The sequence below is a fragment of the Vanellus vanellus genome, assembly GCF_965231255.1.
Source record: "Vanellus vanellus genome assembly, chromosome: 6".
Classification (NCBI taxonomy): Eukaryota; Metazoa; Chordata; class Aves; order Charadriiformes; family Charadriidae; genus Vanellus; species Vanellus vanellus.
This window is the reverse complement of record NC_138911.1, coordinates 49345732-49366564: the sequence shown is the minus strand read 5'-3', so window position 1 is coordinate 49366564 and position 20833 is coordinate 49345732.

Sequence of the window (20833 nt, the reverse complement as noted above, 5' to 3'; positions counted from 1 at the left end):
AACCCCCAACCCCCTGAATGATGAGCAGCATTCTGGTTCTAGAAGGATGTGACAACCTGAAAGCCCAGACAGAGCTGGGAGAAAGTGAAAATGAAACTGCCCCGTAGTAAAGCACCTTCTGTATAAATGAGTGACAATGAGTGACCTTGCAGTTGGTCAGTGTCAACTGCAAATACAAATATTATCCGCTTCCTTTTTCTCAAAAGTCATGAAGAACCTACAGGCACCTCTTAAATCTGCTTGAGTACACACAGGTTTGCTTGCAGCTATATCATGAACCAAGATTACAGAATCACAGAACTACCTAGATTGGAAAATACCTGTAAGATCATCTAGTCCAATCATTAACTGACAAGCCCACCACTAAGCCATGTCCCTGAGCACTATATCTACATGACCCTTAAATACCTCAAGGGATGGGGACTCCACCACTGCCCTGGGTAATGCATTCCAATGCCCAATGACCCTTTCAGTAAAGAAATTCTTCCTAATATCCAATCTAAACTTCCCTTGGTGCAACTTGAAGCTATTTCCTCCTGTTCTATCACCTGTTACTTAACAGGTCGACTCTCACCTCTCTGCAACCTCCTTTCAGATAGCTGTAGAGAGCGATAAGGTCTCCCCTGAGCCTCCTTTTCTCTAGACTACACAACCTCAGTTCCCTCAGATGCTCCTCATAAGACATGTGCTCCAGATCCCTCACCAGTTTCATTGCCCTTCTTTGCACATGCTCCAGGACCTCAAAATCCTTCTTCTGGTGAGGGGCCCAAAACTGAAAACAGTACTCAAGATGTGGCCTCACCAGTGCCAAGTACAAGGGTAAATTCACCTCCCTGGTCTTACTGGCTACACTATTCCTGATACAGGCCAGGATGCTGTTGGCCTTCTTAGCCACCTGGGCACACTGGTGGCTCATGTTCAGCTGGCTATCAATCAGCAACCCCAGGTCCCTCTCTGCTGAGCAGCTTTGTAGCTCGTAGCACCAATGCTACAAGCCTGTAGCATTGGTGAAGCTTGTTGCGGCCAAAGTGTAATACCCAGCATTTGGCCTTACTGAAACTCAGTTTGCCTCAGCCCATCAATCTAGTCTAAATCCCCCTGCATAGCCTCCCTCAGGCAGATCAACACTTCCACCCAGCTTGGTGTCATCTGCAAATTTACTGAGAGTGCACTCGATCCCCTCATCCAGATCATTGATAAAGATACTAAGCAGGACTGGCCCCAGTACTGAGCCCTGGGGGACACCACTCATGACCGGCCGCCAACTGGAATTAATTCCATTCACCACCACTCTCTGGGCCCAGCCTTCCAGCCAGTTTTTTACCCAGCAAAGTGTATGCCCATCCAAGCCATAAGCAGCCAGTTTCTCCAGGATAATGCTGTGGGAAATGGTGTCAAAGGCTTTACTGAAGTCCAGACAGACAACATCCACAGCTTTTCCCTCACCCACTAAGCAGGTGACCACATTGTACAAGTACAAGGAGATCAGGTTAGTCAAGCGGACCTGCCTTTCATAAATCCATGTTGACTGGACTGGATCATCAGGTTGTTGTGTGCGTACTGCATGACAGTTCTCAGGATGATCTGCTCCATCAGCTTGCCCAGCACCAAAGTCAAACTGACAGGCCTGTAGTTTCACAGACGCTCCTTCCAGCCCTTCTTGTAGATGGGTGTCACACTGGCTAGTTTCCAATCTGCTGGGACCTCCCTCATCAGCCAAGACTGTTGGAAAATGATGTAAAGTGGCTTGGTGAGCACCTCCGCCAGCTCTCTCAGAACTCTTGGGTAGACTCCATCAGGTCCCATAGACTTGTTTATGTGCTGCAGCAGGTCACTGATCATTTCTTCCTGGATTGCAGGGGGATCATCCTGCTCCTGGTCTCTATCTCCTAGCTCAGGGGGTTGAATCCTCAGAGTGCAACTGGTCCTATTACTAAAGCTAAGGCAAAGAAGGCATTAAGCACCTCAGCCTTTTCCTCATCCTTAGTCACCATGTCTCCCCCTGCATCTAATAGAGGATGGATGCTCTCCCTGGCCCTTCTTTTGCTGCTATTCTAATGTATCTATAGAAAGATTTTTTGTTGTCCTTTACAGCAGAAGCCAGATTAATTTCTAGCTGGGCTTTGGACTTTCTAATTTTTTTCCTGCATAGCCTCACAGCATCTATGTAGTCATTATGTGTGGCCTGCCCTTTCTTCCAAAGGCTATAGACTCTCCTTTTTTCCCTGAGCTGCAGCCAAAGCTCTCTATTCAGCTAGGCCGGTCATCTTTGCCACCAACATGACTTACAGCACATGGGCACAGCCTTTAAGACTTCCTTCTTAAAGAGTGTCCAGCCTTCCTGGACTCCTATGCCCTTTAGGATGGCCTGTTGCATTAAGGGGCAAAGTAGATTTGGCAGAAAATAAACCCCCTTGCGTTCTAACACTCCTCACCGAGGTGGGAGGCTAGGTGCGGCTAGGTTTAAATTCTGAGTGATGCCCAATTCACCACTATAAGTCCAGGCGTGTTTAGTATATATTAAACTGTTACAGTTCTGGATACACTAATAGCAGGCTGTACCTTCAGCCCAGTCGTGCTCATGAACTAACACGGCCACTCTTTGGTCACATTCAGTGAGAAACCCAAACAATTAGCTGCCTACACAGTGCAGTTTATTTACATAACAGATACACAAGATCTTTTTGGGTTGTCGGTGATAATGACTGGTTGCAAAGCACGTGCGAATACTAAAGGTGCCACCAATATAGCTCGGTTACAAATGTGCTAAGTTATAAAACCACACTATATAGAGAGATTTCTAAGTTTCACGGGGAAGCAGTTGGTATAGTCAAGTGTTCGAAACTTACCCACAAGCGTCCTTACGGGTAGGAAGAGAGGCTCAGCCCGTCGACTGGTCCCAGAAGTCAAGGCAGTCTTTGATGGAGTCCTCCTCGACTTGTTCACGATGGCATCCTCCCTCACATCCCCCCGTTCTCGGGCCATTTTTACGCTATTTTTTATCTCCAAGGTGGAAACAGGAGGGGGACCAGTTACCACCCATCGCTCCTACCTGTTGAACCGGCGGTGCTCTCAGCCCCGTGCCCGCACGCCCCTCCACGCAGCAGTCGCCCGTGTGCCGCTCCGGCTCCGCGCGCTCTCTACCGACGACCGCCGCTGCCCTCCCGCCTGACAAACACAGCCGCGTGCGCCTGCAGACGGTTTATAACTGCCGCCGGGGCTGTGGCTCCGCCCCGCCGCGTCACAGCCCCGCCCCCGCGCTGCCGCTTCCGGCTCAGGCCCGCCCTTCCGCCCAGCTCCCAGAAACTTCGAGAAGCCCCGAGAAGCGCCCTGTGTGTGCCCGCGCGGCCGCGATTTTCTTCCCCAGCGCGGACTTACCCCGCACTGGCGCTGCTCCCCTGGGCCAGTGATTGCCGAACGCATTTGGCAACCGCGCCAGTGGCTGAGAAAACTGACCCTTGGGAGAGGTGCTTAAAACGGTTGTTGCTAAATTCATGGGAAATTATGCCTTTGGCAACAACTGCATTATAAATCCCTTCAGCTTCAGACAGATTATACTAATTAATTTTTTTCCCAGGGGTGGCACAGCAGTGGCGGGCAACCGCTCCCGTGTCCCGCAGATCTGACACTGACGGCTGTGCGAAAGATCATACACAGCTGGTGCGACTGGCCAGTAAATAAAGGGAAGGTCAGACCGCGTTCACTAATTGGGGAAAGTTTGCCAAAGGGTATATTGTATTCGTCTCGTCTGCTGATCAGGTGTGCGCACTATTCGCTTATTAAAATGGGGAACTTTAAAGCCGAACAAACTTCTCAAGACCTTAATCAATCTTTGCTTAATGCTGCTGTGTATGAAGTTTTTAACATTGGTATAGAGAAGAAAACAACTTTTTGACTACATGTGAAAATGGGTTCCCACCCACCAGAAACTTCACAGGCAAATTCTAATGCCGAAGTCCTGATTTCAAAATGGTTTTGATTCACAGTGGCATCCTGCTGTTCCCCCAACCCTGACCTCAGTATTAAGTTTTCTAGAAAGGCTATGAAATGCTAATTCTCAGGAATACCCTGAGAAATAGGGAGTATTTCAGCCTAGAGTTCAAAACTTCTCTGTTGTCTGAAGTAATTGCTGGACATTTTTCCTACCTCACAGAAAGAAGGGTTGTCTTGCGAAAGCATTTTGAAAGCGTATTCTTGTCATTTAATATGAAAAAAGGTAATGGTGAGGCCAGTCATAATATATATAAAATATATATTACAGATGTAGAAAATCTATTGGTACTAAATACATATACTATATGCTCTTCATATGCTATATATACACTATATGCTATACAGAGTTCTTGACAGGGTCACTTCAAAACCCATTTCAACAAATCCACTCAGGCTTTTTCAAGTACCACATTTCTTAATAAAAATCCACTGCTGCAGTCTTGTTTTATTTTTAGATGCTTACAGATATCTTCTGTAACAACAGAGAACATGATACAGAGAACATAGAAAGGTTTATATAAATACTAAAATCATTATAAAAGAAAAAGAAAAAAAGACAATTATTTTAACCAATTTCCACATTTTAGTTGTTATATCTGAGAATAATCGTATGCAGTTGACATTTCAGGTGTTCCAATAACCCTCTCAGTATACCTGTGCTTAGCAGAAGATGAGTTCTTCAGTCAGACCAGTGCTTTCATGCAAATAGCCCCATGCTTCATAAAAGCATCCCCAGCATTAGGTGGGTTTTAATGACACAGACTGGAGCCTGGAGGGCACAACAAACTAAATTGTGCATATTATAACCATTAACAAGAGAGCCCTTTATTATCCAGAGATTAAATGTGTCTGCTGGTGCATCTTCCTGAACAGACATTTCTTCCTAAAACGCGTTTCATGCAATACAAGGCTTTCTGACTTACAAGGCAGGTACTGAATTTGTTACGGATGTCTATTTTCTGCCCATTTTAGAAGAAACATACTGACTTTTCCTTTATCCATGTCATCTTGCTTCAAATGTCAGACATTTCTGAAGCATAAAGGAGCAAGTTGTAGCTTTCTCAAATTCATTTAAATGTAGTCTTTAGAAAATAGCCTTCACCTCCATAGCTAGGACCTGGGCTGCTGCAGTTGTTCTGGTTTCCGCCTTTTCAAGAAGAGCCCCTCATTCCCTCTCTTGTGACTGAACACCAGATCTATTTTGGACCGTGCACTCATTTTACTGTCTCAAATTAAAACAGATAAGCAGAAAATACAGCAAAATTTAGTAACAGTCTGATTTACACCCCTTCAGCAACTGTTTCACTGCCACTGGTTCTTCTAAGAGAGCTTTCTATTCCTCAGACTTTTAATGGGGTTTTTACCCCTCTTCAAGGACTCCCAATTTTGAGTCCCATCCAAAGAATGTTTCCTGTTAAGATGTTACAGGATATTTCTGAAATGGTTTCTATTCAACCATGTCAGAGCAAAGTACACGTAGCTTTCTCTGTTGGGACAAAAGACTGGATGAGTTGCTTTAGAAGGGGTTTATTTCTCTTCACACAGCTGGACATGTTCTTCTTCGGCAGACTCAGGCTTTAAAAGAGTCTGTTCCTACATCTTCATTTGACACTCAGCAGCAGCTCTTTTCAATATATAAACCACTAGCCAGTCTGACAGAAGAGCTCTACTCTTAATCTAAAAGCTTTTGGTGTAACAACAACTAAATCCATCAGCAATTAGCTACAACGTTTTTTGGGAGCATCTTCAAAATTTTCTAGAAAGAATTAAATGCCGCCAGCGTACATCAGTTTCCTTGTAGCTGTAACTCGCATGTTACCCCAGGCAGTTTTAAAAAGAAAGGTATAGTTTGTGTTTAAATTAATGTTAAAAATTTCTTTCTATCTTTCTTTCTTCTTTTTTTTCTCCCTGGGACTGTGTTCTGGACTACCCACCTACTCTTTAGTTGCCTATGATGTGGATTTTCCCAGTTTCATTACTTTCACAAGCAGACCACATCAAATAATCTACAATAACTCATATTTATTTCATGGATGGACAACAGCTGGCTAATCAAAACAAAATATAAGCTCTCTACAGTATTAATAAAAGGACATTTATAAAGCAAGTCTTTATACAGAGGTTGTCAACTATTGTAATAGTCTATTTTGTTCTCAGACCTAACAAATAATGTTCACTTGGCATTATTCAGTACTTTTTTTCACAGAATAACTTTTACCCAAGTTGGTGGTCCCTGTAAAATTTCAGGAAAAGGGGTATTTCCATTGTACATCAATTTCCAAAAGTCATCAGGCTGCAATTTATCTTTTTGGGTTTAAGCCTCTAATTGTGAATACTGCTGATCTAAAGGATTTTTCTTGAAGTGCTTTTGTTTCTATTGCCTGGTAGTGCTCTTCCTGACAATTGACACCTGCAGTGTCTTTCTAGGTTTTTTTTAAGGTTGTTTCCCCTAAAAGCTGCACCATAATCTGAGACTGAATTGCTGAAAACCTCCAAAATTGATTTTTCCTGATTCAGAGTAAGCCCTTTGCTTTGTATACACACCTTTCTACCTGACATTTACCCATAGTTTTTCGGTCCTGCTGACACACACAGCATGATGTGTTGATTTTCTGGGATCTCATTTATGAGTTCCCTTAAATAATCACCCAATGGATGGTTCAGGTCTCCCTTATGATTTATGAATGTCCCATCACCTGTTAAGGTGTTGGTGATGATCTTGCATTTTTATAAAAAATGCTAAGTGATTGTAAGCAGGGGTGAAATGGGCTATGAAAATGTTTTTATTACTAAGGCGTAACTGTCTTTGGCATGCTTCAAAGGCAGGCAAACCATTTCATCACATCTACGATTGTATAATGAACCCTGGTAATTACCGAGAGGGGGAATACTAAAGGCATTTACTGGGATCAATGACAGTCCTAAAAAAGGAAAGGCTTATTTTTTGACCACATTTACTACATGAAGAATTCTAGAGCAATTTAGAAATACAGCATTTAGTGGGGCTTACTGATTAAATTGTTTGATTAAGTTCATCTGCCATTCTGACCATGCAAGTGGAAAGAGACGCGGCACATGTAAATACTGTCAATTCCCAAAATAATAGAGGGAAGAGAATGTGTCATAAAAAGTTTTGGGATATCCGTTATAATATTGCCTGCTTTTGCTTACAGAGAGGAATGGAGTGTCAAAAAAAATAGAAATAGGTGTCATCACCAGCTTTAATTCTGTAGCACCAAAGGATATAATTACTCCTCTTTGCAGATAGTACATAACTGGGTGCTAAGGGTTGTGACAGCCAAGTCTTTTTTTAGAGAAATCCCCAATCTCTCACTCCAATTCCAGCCGTGTCGTTCTCCGTGTGCTCCCAGTGGGTTCTACTGGCACATTCTCATCTTTTGAGATAATTGGCCGTTTTCTGTATCTTGTAATAAAGAAAAGTATTATCCCACATCCCTTAACATTTTTCACTCTGATTTAGAGTAAGAGGAGACACAACCATGGAAAAAATATTAAATTGAAATTCTGTGGATTTCCTGTCTGTTTACAGACTCACAGAATGGTCAGGGTTGGAAGGGACCTCTGGAGATCATCTAGTCCAACCCGCATTTACAACATGACCATCTAAAAAGGACTTTCTTTCAATTCCTCACCCTAAAACTCATATCTTTTTTTTTTTTTTTTTGTCTGCAATACACACTAGCCACTGAATAGATGGAGACGGATACCTGTCTGCTATTCCTGCTTTGAGGAGAAAGTACTGTGATGCTCTGAAAACATAAAGCTGTAAATAGCTGTGAAGACAGATGCCTGGGTCATGCACTGAACAGGATTTTTTGTCATCTTAAAAATATAAATTTCCAGTCCCTTCTTTTTACAGAGTACTTATATGCTAAAAGGCCAGTTCTTTATGTAAGTCAAAAGTCTTATTTCAACACATTCAGGTAATTCCCCTTTTTCTCCCCAGCTCATTCACGTTTCAGATTCTCTATAGCGTCTCTGTAGGGATGTCTCTATAGCACCTCAGATTCTTTCCAAGCGCACTGACATCAGCTCCACAGTACCTCATCAGTACCACAGTACCTACATCTTCTGACTGGTAAAATTCTTCAGCAGCTTTCCACCAATGAAGCAGCCAGGTGAACTTTGACAGCATGAACATCTCTGGTGTACATCTCTGGAGCTGCAGATCCATAAAGGTCTACACAAAGGCCAAAATGTGTTGCCTGTCTTCTGCACACAATCAAGTCATTGAGAATATTCTTTTATACTGAAGTGCATCAAAGAATCCATCCCCATGAGCTATGAGTGCTCATAATGCTTCCCTTCACAGGTATGACTGCTTGCTCTGTAAGAAAAATGACAAAACTTCTAATCTGGTTATCAGTCACTTAAATTCCTGTGTATAACCTAAACAAACTACAGACAGGGCATGTCTGAGGCAGTTCGTCGTGCGTGCATGTGCTCTGTTCAAACAGATGGCACTGGATGCCGCACATGTAGTTACGGCTGCACAGCTTTGTGTGTCTGGCATGACTTTTGAGCTCATTTTTTTCATGTCCGGACCTCTAGATTTACGGTTATCATGTACCTAACTGAAACAAGTCTTGGGTTATAAAAAGATTCCCCTTTTACAGAACTGTTGTAGTGTCTGATCTGTGAATATTTTCTGAATGCAGCTATAGTGCTGATCACTATCTTTTTTTCGCCTGACTATTCCAGTGTCTTCTGCAGCTTTTTTGCTGCTGCTGCTATTTCTACATCCATGGGGACCCTAACAGAAAGAGACAGGACAGCACAGAAAGCACAGATCACTAAAAATGTTATTTGGATCTGCTATATGCTACCTCTTTTTGTGGATGAACATGCTAGAGAGGACAAGATTTACATCCATGCAACCTCAACTACAAACAGATGCAATTTCAGATTGAGTAGAATTCCTTCATTCTTTTAAAGCAATTTACTAATCCAATTGCAGAAATCCATGTCAGAAAATCCCTTCATTTATTTTCAATGAAAAGGTCAAGCCAAACTATCAAACAGTAAATACCACTGTAGAAAATAACCTTGCAATCATTCATTTCACTAGCAAATTGCTATATCGTTATGTTCTAGGGCTTCAGAAAGCAGTTGGCTCAGTACATGCCTCATACCAATAAAGCCAAATCCTTCTGAATAGATCCCACCTCTTGCCCCAAACCACACTGTCGCCATGAGGAGACAGATCTTCCCTGGGGAAAAGACCTCTCTCCATCCCTACCCTCTTCAGCAGGCTCTCTGCCATTACTAGCAACTAGGGAGACACGTTTTTTCAGGGGGATTTTCAGAGCTTTCTCTCCTCAGCTTCCCCCAGGACATGTTATGCTAACATGTCATCTTCAGAGCCTTTCCTATTGTGGGTTGGGTTGTTTGGGTTTTTTTTATCAGCAAATACCCTTTAGCTTTTCTCACCCTCTCAGACAAGCTCCGACTCTTTTATTTTTTCTAGAAAAGAGTTTGCCTCCTGACGCCCTCACCTACAGTATTTACTCTGTTTAAAAGATGAATCACGTCAATTTGAAGCTTCTAGACTTGCTGGTGTTTAACATGCTTAGCTGCATACCTGCCTGAAGTTAGCATTTTGCCTAGAATTTTGCTTTTTGGTTCCTCTCCTTTGCCCATCCTTAGCATATCTTTGCACAAAGCACAAGCTGTACAGTCTGGGTTGCAGAGGCTTTACTCCTATTATGAATAAGGTTCAAAGGCCCTGATCGTTTCTTTTTTTTTTCTTCAAATTCCTATCATCAGGGTATGTCTCAACAAATATTACAGCAAATAGCATGCTGTGTATAACCTTTTATTTAGCAGTAGCTGCTAAGCTGGGAGTCCTGGGAATCTTATCCCCAGCCCTGAAATGTATGCTTAGAAACTTGAAATCCTGAAAAACTGAGCACACACATGCAAAAATATCTGCTTCTTATCAAGTTGTGAAGTGTCTTAAAAATGAAAGCCTGAAATCGAGTACATCTAAAACATGTTTACTGCAGCTTTTTCATACATTTGTCCACAAAACTTGAGATTCTTCCTTTTCTGAGGTCTCATTTTATTTCTTTCCAGCTTCTCAGCACCCTGAGGGGGGTATGGTTTTGCCAGAACTGTTATTGTTACACCTTTATTACATAACTAAAATAGATTTGTAAACTGTAAGATGTACAATATGGTTAGAGTTTTTCTTAAATATGCATTGATTTTTATAACATTCAGAGCTAACGGATATAAAACAGCAGAGAAAACAAAAAGTAAAATGTAGTATTATCACACAGGCTACAGACATGCTATCTCCATCACAGTCTCCTGCAGGGTTTTAGAAATTTTTCTTTCTGCTCTGGTCTTAGTCACAGGTGGTCCCTGGCATTCCAGAAAAACCTCTATGTTTTTTGATTAATGAGCAAATAAAATGTTAGTATGGAGTCTTATATGAGAAATACAGTAAATGGCACCGGTATTTCCAAGGTCCATACTTTTCCGGAGAAAAGGATTACAAAGTATTAATTGTAGTATTGCTGAGGGCAATCTTACCTTGCCTCATGAATTACTTATGGATTCCAGTATTCCACTGTTCGAGAGAAAAGCCTTAAAGCAAGATATAAGCACTGATTAGTGAAGGTAGGTTTATACAATTTTTCTATCTGAACACATATAAATGTAATTGTATAAGCAGTTATAACCAGCACTGCGGTTTTGCAGGAGCCAATTTGGGGGGTTTTCAGACAGAAGAAAATAGGTAAATTTAAAGGAGGAGTCTTCCTGTCCTGCAGCAGGAAGGTTACATTCAGTCAAGACACAGTACCATGTGAAAATGTGAGAAGTCCCAGAAATATTCTGTGAAATGATGGTGGAGATGACCACCGGCCTACATCACCTCTGCAAGCATATTTTACTATGAAACTTACAGGTTTTTTTTCTTTGTAATAGCAAATATATTTCTCAAAATATATGGTTCTACACTTAAAGGATATTTCTGTGTTACTCTGAAATGCAGAAGAATAATTTAGGGTTTTTTCTTCTAGCCAAGGACTAGAAATGTAATGTTTTTAAAAAGAGAACAGAGACTCACAAAATCACAGGCTGCCAGAATCTCTGGTGGAAGAAAAAACCTTCATATGTAGTCATAATCTTGATATATTTGTGGCAGAAGTAGTAATATCTGAGCACTCCCTGAAAATGAATATTATTAGATAGAAGGAGTTGTTATCTCATGATTCTCCATGTGCTGCAAACTCACATCCAGAGAATCTTTTGTCTCTTTCTCATGAAATATTACAGATTATTTTTTTTTGTCTGTTTCTTTATGTTTTATACCATGTTGAAACTTCAGGGTCACAAGACTATGCCCTAAGGCACAGCTTTGGCCTCCATCTCTTGTGTGCCTGTATGTGTTGCATGTCTTTGCCTGAAGAGGCATCATTAGCGTAGATAGCTTCTTCCATATTTCACAGAATCCCTCTGGTTGGAAGGGACCTCAGGAGGTCTTCAGCCCAGCCTCCTGATCAAAGCAAGGTTAACACTGAAATTAGACCAGGTCACTCAGTGTTTTCTCCAGCTGGGGTCTGAAAACAATGTGCTTGCACTCTCCCCTTTTCGGTTGTTGTAAGGCTTCAACTTGGGGTTGCTTCTGAAAACTTGAACTAAAATGGGCATTGTTAGGCATGGGATTCAAATCCGTGCAGATTCACATCTAGCACAGTTTAAAGTCTCTGCCTTTACTACTTGGCTACCTGGTATATGACTTTTTAAATTTAATTTGATGTACCTAGTACCTACACAGACAGGAACCAATTACAAAAGGACAAATATGTGTTTTCAGCTTATTTGATCACAGAAGTTAAGTTTCATTACATGAGTCATATATTTGCTTCTTTAGCACCTCTAGGTTTTTCTTTCAAATAAATGCTTTTCAAAGAAGTAGTTTATAATCTCTGTTACAAAGAATTCATTCTTCATACTGTGTTAAGGGTTCCTCAGTCTGCTCAATTACATTAATTAAAAATCATGATGTAAGACTTCAAATTCTTCCACGGCTTTTAAGGAAGCACCACAGCAGGTTTTTTTTAACGAAACAAAGAGTCTGTCACAAAAAAAGAGTCATATCCCAAAGCTAAAATAACATTAAGAACAGTTTCCAGGTTTAGTTCAGCATAGGAAAACCATAGGTTTTTTTCCAGGTTTTCTTGGTGATGTGCAAGGCATGCAACCAAAAATCTACTGGCTCAGGGAGTCTGTCCCACAGTCATTAAGACACAGTTAAATAAGGCATGTGTGACGAGGGGTTTCTGAAAATATTTCATAGCTAGGAAATGCAAACGTCCTATAGCTTTTCAAGTACTTGGAATGTCTTTTCTTCCCCGTCCCGGGTGCAACAGACCTTGTTTTGTGAACGTAGCATTTGAAGGCCTCTCAATCTCTCGTATAACTGCTCAACTGCAAACATTATCTGCACTCCACAGGTAGGCCAGGTGCAAAGGTATATAGTAATTTGCATAATGAAGCTGCTAAACAGAGACTTGAAACCAGATCTCCCAAGTCGTAACCGTTATCTGACTTCCTTTCTCACTCTCATGGTAGGTTTTATAATTCCACTGCCGCACTAAACCAAACACGCATCTCTGTCATCTGAAGCCATCAGCCATTTCACTTGGCCTGGTAATCAGCATGTACGCAAGGAACTACTGGGTGCGTGCGTTCGTCACTAGCACCTGCAGTTTTGTCCATCTGTATAGCACGCTCCCTGTAGGTTCACTGGGGAAAAGTTCTCCATCTTTCCTCTCCTTCCCCTGCTTTTGGTTAGCAAAATAATCGCTGAAGGTAATCTGACAGCAGATGATTAATGCAGGGAAGGGCAGCTCGTCTTTCACAGATCTGTAGCTAAGAAATCCACTTGGGCTTTTCCCCTTGCTTTGGCCAATCAGTTTAAAATTCATGAGCTTGAGCCATACCACTTCTGAGGGCAGTCTCAGCCCAAATTAAAGAGTCATTCATCCCCAGCCGAAAAGAGAAAGTCCACTCAAAGTCACAGTCTCTACAGTGACCAAAGCGCAGGGTTGCCTTATTACACCACCAGCACAAGAGGAGTTGATGGAGCCAACGCAAAGTCATATCGTCCTATTTGCCCTGTCACCATAAGCTTTAATGTAAGCCTCATTGCAAGCTTCAGCGGTAGAAGGCATTTAGCATAAACTACTAATGTTCACAAAGTTCTCCAAAGTCCAAACATTGCATTTCTTTCCACAGCATGTGAGGGTTTCAGACCTTAAGACAGTAGGTGGAATAAGTAGGGCAGAATTGCTGTGACTGTGCAATCATTGCTGAGCCTTCTGCAGCATCTGTGTCCCCAGATCCTTTTAATTTAGACAAAGGTCATACTCTCATGTCAAATTAATGAAAGATAATACAGTTAGTTTTCCTTAGAGACATGTCACTTCTTAGCAGAAAGCTTCCATGAAACAACGCCTTGCAAGCTCCAGAGGATACAGTTCTCATCTTGTGTCTTTTAACTGTCAGTCATACCTACGGCACTCTTGAAACCAAGATGCAGTTGGATGGTTCACCTGGGTGAGCTGTTCGTTCAAAACCCACATCACGAGGAGACAGATTCATCCCAAGGACTCACAAAGGTCACGGATCTTTTGCTGATTCCTGTCTGTCTCTCCATTTCATTCTTCAAACTAGTAACACTACTGCCACAAAAGAGCTAATGAATCCGAGTCCATGGCTCTTGTCTCCTACCTCTCTTTCTCCAGTGAAAAAGGGGGCTAGGTGCAGGGATTCCTGCTTCCCGGGTCTATGTGAACACAATCAAGTAAAGAGCTGCAAGGAGAAATCAGCTCAGTATTGACTCCTCCCGGCTTCCCCTGGACTTGTCCCTGGGATGCATAACCAACACAGATATTTAACAGGAGGAAAATATGCTTGGAATGAAAGACGGCGTAAGAAGCTCTGGTTCAATGCCTTGGCAAGGCTGGGGACGGAAGGGCTTTCACCACAGCCTGCCTGTCTTTAGACAGATGCAGCTACTTCTCGCTCCCCACAAAAACCACCCTGACAGCAGTATCTGAAGGGCTTTGCCTCAAGCTTTTTGCAAAGTGCAGCTCTCCCTGTATCCCTTGCCTCCGGTCAAAGGTCCTAATTCTTGCATCTGATTCCCCTTCCCGCTGAGAGTGCTGTGCCTCTCACATGCTGCCGTACATATAAAACATTGTTCTGGAGCTCGTCTCCCAACCCGCTTCTCTCTCTCCTCCTCCAGACTGTTCTTGAACTGATCTGTTGTCAAGTGTCTTGTCTTATATTTGTCTCGCCTTATCCTAAAATACAAGCTCCTTGGGGCAGGTAACGTGTCTCTTTCTATGTGTCTGAAGTGTGTGCTATTTGATTCCACTCTGTAAATGTTTTAGCATAACAATAGTACCAGAGGATGCTTGCACATCTCAAGTGTCAGGCCAAATAAAAGATGAACATTTTACACTCTAAATATTAGCTGCTAGAGTCTTCTATTTGTAGCATAATTGAAAGACATTATTGTAATTGGTTAGCAAAGCCACCAAAGTTTCAGCACAGGCCTTTGCAAAATGAAAATGAATGAAGCAGCTATGGAAATAACATCTTAATAAGAATAATGAAATTCAAACCCCTAGTGCAAGTACGGTGTGTAATCCATTACGTGGAGATTAGATGAGATATAAATACCTCAAGGATATAAGATTATTGATGTGACATAAGTCGTCTGTTTTCGTAACCACAAAATGGCAAACAACGGGCATCCAGACACTGCACAGTGCCTAAATACAGACTTCGGAGACTGAACAACCTGCACTGTCGGGCAAGGTCTTAATATATTTTGGACGCGGCTTTTTTGCTGGTTTTGTTGTTTTTTATTTTTTTTTTTCTTCCTGTTAATCTAGATAGTATTGTCAGGGCCCGAATCAATTTTTAATTAATTCCCTGGATCTGAAGCTCAGTGGATGAAGGTTCAATTCCCAGTCCAGCCACGGTGTTAATCTCTTTATAACTCAGTTGCTTGCTCATGAGATGAAGCAAAAAAGCTTCCCTTTACCACACACACGCAAAGGAGACGTTTGGTAATTTTCATGATATGTTAAAACACTGCGTCAGTGCTGGGTACTGATGTACTCAGACAGCTAGAAAACCTCAAAATGACTGAAAAAGGAAGCATCAAGGCTGGATTGCAGAGCATGGGAGCTGAGGAAGGGTTGACTTCTGGAAGAGGTTACTCCTCCCAGGGAACTCAGCTGAAAAAGCCAGTAGTTTTTAGTAGATTGTCTCTTAGTTCTAGAAATTCCCTGTTTCTCATTGGTTTTGAAGGAAAAACAGTGAGTGTTAACATGTCTCCGAATCCCTCCCTGTTCAGCTGGGAAAAACCCCCAGCCAAGTGCATGTTATTTCAGTGAAATGACTTACCCTGATCTTTGTATCATGCCTGTTTCTGTCGTGGTCCAGCACCTTATGAAGCAGTATCAAGCAGGGAGGAAGCTCAACATGGAGGCAGCACAGGCAGCTGAGAATTCAAAGGGTGGCAAAAGTCTGAGACTGTTTATCTCTCTACAAAATCTCCAGTGCCACCCTAATGCACCAGAAAAGACACAACAGGTCTCACACTGGGCAGATCTTCCTGATTTCACCCAAATCATCCAGCAGCTCACTCAGGTAGTGAGGGCATTTTGCAGCAAAACATGTTTCAGTTGTGGATACTTAATGCTCATGATTTAATGAGTTAATTACACGACAGTGTTGCTAAGTTAAAGGGACAGCAAGAAATCAGCTCCTACCGTGGATTCACCATACCCAGCTGTTACCCTGAACTAGACATGCCCGGGGTAGATGTAACGCACGCACCAATACTGCATCTTAAGTGCAGGCACTGCATTTCCAGTCATTCAGCATAGCTGGGGAAAAAAGTATCTCTTCCTTAGCCTAAATAGATGCCTAACTTCATTACAGAGGGCACATGGCTATGCATTTTCAGGCTGAGCATGCTATGATCTATCTCACAAGATTTTGGGAGATTTCTGTCTTGTCTGGGCTTTGTAGCAAGTCAGTCAAAGGCTCCTGATTAGAAAAGTCTTTTGTCATGCGCACAGCAAGATTACAGGACAGCTAGGATGATTCACTGAACTTGGATAAAAGTGTACAAGTGATACCCTTCAGATAAATACAGATGGGAATACTTAGCTGAAAGTAATGTCATAATCTACAATAATCATTAACGTAAAACCCAAAATCCACAGTCTTACTTCCTTGCTCAGCAGTAACTAAACCCTTTGATCTCAAGGGCTGAGTCTCCTTTACTCATAACATCCTCACCAGCAGATTTCCAGCCGTAAAGTGATTACAGGAATGAATGAATTCTTTGGAAGGAAAAATTGCACCAAGTTACACAAGTTGCTCTAAAGACTTAAAGAGAACAAAGGGAATAATGTATGTTCTTGAAGTCCTTCTAACTTTCCTCCAAGCCTCAGGTGTTGTGCAATATCCTTCCACAATGACTGGAAAAGTGCTTAACATTATAAGACTAAAGTGCAGTCTCCTTTTAGACATGCATCCTGATGTTTCTGTTTGCCTGACCTACTGCTGTCCAACACAAATGTTACCCAGGTGATCCCTCTCCATCTCTTGCAGAACACCTCTTTGTGCTGTGCATTTTAGGCTGCCCCCACTTAAGCCATGCACAATTTATACAGACTTCATTAATGTCTGAGTCATTACAGTTGTTCAGCAGTTAATGGGAAATATTAAGTGTACTGGAATAAATAAAGCTAAGTGGAAGAGGCCTTAATGTTTAGCTTTCAGTAGCCTCTCTCCAGCCACAAGCCCTCACTTTCCACATGTTACTGTCTGCAGATACTCTAGAGAATGAACTGCATGGAAAGAAGGCTCGAATAAGAAGACACCAGGGGCACTACCCCAGGGTAGCTACAGGTTGCTCCCACCTACCCATGTCAGCAGTAGCAGTGGACATTTCCAGCCCTGCAGTGTGGTAAGTGTGACTCTGAAGGGGCTTCCAGGCAACTTGTGTGACAAATGCCACAGCTTGCAAGATCGTTTTGTGTTCTAGAGATCAAGGAGAGGTTGGAAAATTTGAGTTTCTGTTCTTGGGTCTGTCACTGGCTTATGTTGTGTGAACTTAAGGAATTATATTTTTTTTTCCACATCCCACCACATCCCTTTTTCTGTCTTCTCCATTTAGATAGGTGCTACCCAAGTCAGATGCTACACCCTCTGCATATTTGAAAGCTTCCTGATCTAGTGGGGATCCTTTCTGGATAGAGAATTAAGTATCAGAAGGCACGAAATAATAGGAATATTCCTGGTTTTTAAAGTCTTTTAGGTATAACCTGACTGAGCAGCGTGCACCAGGTGCAGTCTCAATAGAGCTACTTGCCAGCTCCACTCCTGGCTGCTCCAAAATTTACTTTGCTGCTATATTACCCTCACACCTAATTAATATAATCTCAAGCAAGTGAGGCCCTGGGAGGAATGAAGACTGCAGAACATATAATTGCCTTCAGGATAAAAAGATCCCCTTGTGAACTCAACTTTGTCTGTCTGTCTTAAATGCCATAGCATTTTCCTCTCATCCCCCTCACCCCGCTCTCAGCTTCCGAGGTCTGCAAACTGTTTGAACAAGAAGCACATGTTAACATGGAACCATGCTGGGCCAGTTTTTATATCTTTGTCTCATTCCCATGAATGTTTTTCTATCATGGCACCATCTGATATTTCTAAGGTATCCCAACTACAGCATTTTATGCTCTTGAGTTTTGTTTTTAACCCACTGTAATGTTTTCAACTTTCATCTCTTCACCCTTACTAAGCTTTTTATGTACCCATAATATCAACATCACTATCAGTATTATTATCAAACAACCGAAGCAAAGAATTCTGTTTGTTTTGAAGTGTATCTAAATTACTATCTCAATCTCATCCTCACTGAAGACCGATTCGAGTTTTCTGTCTTCTCATTTTCTCTAAGTGCTTTAAGAACCCGTTGCTGCCCTGTGCAAGACCTAACTCAGCTTGACTTCTTCAATTCTCCTTTTTTTCTTACACTTACCAGCTTGTTTTGCTGATTGATGCTTTTTTCACTCCTTATTTGCAGATGTTTCATTTGTTTGCTTGAGTACACTTCAAATGCATACTTATCTATATTCTCCTAATTTCTTCTCATCCTAATCTGTTCTCTGTTCCTTGACAAAGAATATCCAAAATTCAGCTCTAAAATACACCACAGAATAGTTGTGCTGATGACCTTTTTAGCTGACAACTAGGTCTGAGCCCTATTTTCCATGCCTGAAAATCAGAAGCACTATTGTTTACACTACAAAGGCAGATTCTCCAGCCACCCACAGCGATCCCTACTTTGTGTAAAGGAAGAGGTTACCTAAGACAAGGAGGCTGTTTCTTGTATTTCTGCAGTGAATGTAGCTCAGTGTTTCCTGGACAGATCTCAAAGATTTCCTTAATAAAGTTCTTGCCATCTAGGCAGACTCTCTGTCTTCCATCTTCTTTGCAGATTCAGCTAATCCTACATTACTCTCTTTTATATTTGTGTTTAGCATTTTCTAAATGTCCCTCCTGGGACAAAGCAATATAGTCAAGTTTGTATTATACACCTACAAACCAACCTCAGCTACTCCAAGGAACGTTCCAGGCTCTTTGTGTATTTTAAAACATTTCTTAACATTTCCCCCCCCTCAAATTGCTATGCAGAAAGAAAAATAAATACTAGGTGCTGCCATAGAATCATAGAATGGTTTAGGTTGGAAGAGACCTTAAAGACCATCTAGTTCCAAGTCCCCGCCCATGGGCAGGGACACCTCCCACTAGACCAGGTTGCTCAAAGCCCCATCCAACCTTGTCTTAAACACCTCTAGGGATGGAGCCTCAACAACTTCCCAAGGCAACCTGTTCCAATGTTTCACCACCCTCATAGTGAAAAACTTCTTCCTGATATCTAATCTAAATCTACCCTCTTCCAGTTTGAAGCCCTTACCTCTCATCCTATCGCTACATGCCCTTGTAAAATGTCCCTCTCCAACTTTCTTGTTAGGCCCCCTTCAGATACAGGAAGGCCACAATAAGGTGTTCCCAGAGCCTTCTCTTCTCCAGGCAGAACAAACCCAACTCTCTCAGCTTGTCTTCACAGGAGAGGTGCTCCAACAGGTCCATCTTTTTAATTATGTAAATGAAGAATTTTATGGATGAGTTACATGCAGTAATGTCTTAGGATGGTAATATCCATTGCTGGAGGGCTAATCCGTTCTTTACAGAGGCTGGTCAGTACAACCTTCGTAGATACTACTTTTACTTGTCACAAGCTTCTTCAAAGTGGGTATTAATAGGCATTTTCACCTGTAAAAGATGGTTTAGAGAATGAAGATATGTGGCTAATTATGATGGAAGTCCAGCCACTGTGCTTAGGGTAATGCAGTGGGATTTGCTGCTTACTCTGCCTTAAGGAACATTTTAGATTCCTTTTAATTTTTTATATTACTTTTAAATCCCCTTCAAAGTTGTTTCTAATAATCTGGAAACTTTTACCTGCAACCTGCATGCTTTACCAGCTGGCAGTAGACTACAGATATGCATCTCCAACTGCTGAGTTGCTGTGAACAGTGTTAGAAATTAACACCAGGCTGTGTGCCTTCATTCGTCACTGTAAGCTTGTGAATGACAAGTTGTATACCCTTAGTTAATGGTGGCAACTGAGTACCATAGTTTCTACTAAGTACAAAACCAGTGGTAATGTTCAGATAATAGAAAACTCCAAGTTCCTGCCAGCCTTTGGAACCATCAAATGCAGTACAGAGCTACTCTTCTCATTTCTGTCTATCACCATCCATGCACCGGGTATATATTTCTTTCCAAGGCAAGAGAAATGATCCCAAAGCCAAAAATTCTAAGCATGGACACTGTTTCCTCAGTTCTGGATCCCAGTCAAATCAAACTGTGAAACAGTACTGCTACTTTTTGGAAGTAACCCATGATGTCAGACTTCCAACATCCAAGGTGGCAGAAATCTTACAAAAGAATTAATGCCATTTTACATTACATGTATTTACTCTACATGTCATGTGAATAGTCTAAAAATATAGGGTTTGATCTAGCTTTGCTTTACTACATAAGTCAAGCAAAACTCAATACATGAACTCCTGTTTTCACCTAACAATTTGTTACAGTCACTCTTATTGTCCAACTCGTGGAAACACCTTTGATCTTGCATATAACGTAAGCCACAAAAATGGCAAAACCTGCGTAGCTCACTCTTTCTCCTGTACGTCACAGCTCAAATATGCTTCCCAAGGCTGGCACGTAACTATCCTCCAGTGCCAAAAATAGTGTTCTTTCTGATCAAAAGTAAGCGGAAGGAACATACAGGTTACAACAACATATGACATTATCACTTAAAGGCCATCTGAATGGCTCTTCTGGTGATGTTTGTGTCTGCCCCTGCTGCCTGCGCTAGGCTTAATGCAGCCTGTGGCAAACTGGTTAAAACAAGGGGAGAATAAAGCACTTGAAGGGTAATGATACAGCAGGTGGAGCCACAGGGAATGAAATTACATCAACACACAGACTTTCTATGACTAGAATAGGAAATCTGTTCATGCAATTTATGATTTCTGTGTGAAATACTGAACTCCCTATCTGTATCATTAAAAACCCACAGACACGATTATGCATATCAGTGCTGTCTTCAGTCTAACTGCTTCTCTCCGAAACACATTTCTAAAGCTTAATGAGAGAGTGTCAGTAATTTATGCAGCTCTTTTTTATGCATGTGACC